We start from the raw sequence: 1663 nt of genomic DNA on the forward strand, positions 1-1663 counted from the left end.
AACAAGAGAACACTGATCCGTAGCATGAGAACCCGCACAAAGCTCACAGACCATAGCTATTTGATTGACTCCATAGGTAGCTAGAGAATCGACCTTCATAGACAGCGCTTGGAGCTGCGCTGCAATAGCGGTGGCTGTATCGACTTCCAGAATACCTGTCACCTTCCTAGGCATCATCCTTTGAGTTGGGTTTTGATGCTCATTTGCAGCCATAATCTCAATAAGATTATAAGCCTCAGTATAGCTTTTGGCCCACAAGGCGCCTCCAGCTGCTGCATCGAGCATGGGCCGAGATTGGGCCCCTAAACCATTATAGAAACCATTGATCACCATCCAATCGGGCATTCCATGATGTGGACACTTTCTCAACATTTCCTTGTAGCGCTCCCAAGCTTCGCACATAGATTCTGTAGGTTGCTGCGCAAACTGAGTAAGAGCACTCCTCATAGCAGCAGTCTTTGCCATTGGATAAAACTTCACCAGAAACTTTTGCGCAAGATCTTGCCAAGTAGTGATGACCCAGCTGGTTCAGAATGTAACCAGTCCTTAGCTTTATCCCTCAGTGAGAATGGGAAAAGCCTCAGCTTGATAGCCTCATCAGTCACACCATTATATTTGAAAGTACTGCAGATCTCAAAAAAATTCCATATGTGCATGTTGGGGTCTTCAGTCGCAGCTCCTCTGAAAGAAACAGAGTTCTGCACCATCTGAATAGTGCCCGACTTGATTTCAAAGGTGTTAGCTTAGATAGCCGGATGAAGAATGCTTGACTGAATGCCATCAATTTTAGGCCGAGAAAAGTCCATAAGAGCCGGATCTGCCGGAATAATACGATCACCCATGATTACTGGCTCCTTCTGCTCACTTCCTGAATCCGAATCTTCAAAATCTATCTTCTCCGGAATATCAAGAACTTCGTCTGTCTCCTCAGCTTTATCTAAAGTCCTCTTGCGAGTACGCGAACGAGTTTGCATAAACGCTCGCTAAAGTACCTGAAACACAACCGAAAATAATAAGTAACACGTTTTAATCACTGAGTCCTAACAACCAATGATGGTAAGTACATAAACTAAACAAATACGCCGAGTCCCCGGCAGCAGCGCCAAAAACTTGTTAGGGCGAAAACACGCGCTAATATTCACGCAAGTATACGCGTTCGCAAGTAATATATAATACTTTCTAGTTCATTCCCACAGAGACTCAGACTAATTATGTTCAATTAAACTCACTCACCAATGTATGATTATTTCTCAATGCTAAGACAATAACACTTAGATTTAAGTAACTAATTATTAACTACAATTATTTACTAAAATTAATCACTTAATTAACACTTCAAATTAACAATATTAAAACACTCATGAGATTACAACTTCATTACTACTTCCTTCAATAGTCATTGTTATTACCCTTAGCATGCAACAGTGATGATATTAATCGAATAACACGAAACTGATAAAATCCAAATTTCATTGTACTAATACCATTCTACCAAACATCCACAATTAAGATAGAAGTTGAATAGGCATCAATTATATTGAGTCCCTATATGTCTACAGAAATTGACAACATAATGATTTAAGAACAAGTTATTCTTTTTGATTACACAGGGTGAATAAAACGGTTAGAGTTACCCACTAATCATGCAGACTCGTACATAAAC

At 40.2% G+C, this 1663-nt stretch overlaps 1 non-coding gene across 1 annotated transcript; it reads left to right on the forward strand.

The window, feature by feature from the left end:
- The first annotated feature begins 343 nt into the window (after positions 1-343).
- LOC141709274 (small nucleolar RNA R71) lies at positions 344-450 on the forward strand. Its single transcript, XR_012569860.1, has one exon. It is a non-coding gene; the product is annotated as a small nucleolar RNA R71 (small nucleolar RNA).
- Positions 451-1663: the final 1213 nt, after the last annotated feature.

This window comes from Apium graveolens, chromosome 2 (assembly GCF_009905375.1).
Source record: "Apium graveolens cultivar Ventura chromosome 2, ASM990537v1, whole genome shotgun sequence".
Taxonomy (NCBI): domain Eukaryota; kingdom Viridiplantae; phylum Streptophyta; class Magnoliopsida; order Apiales; family Apiaceae; genus Apium; species Apium graveolens.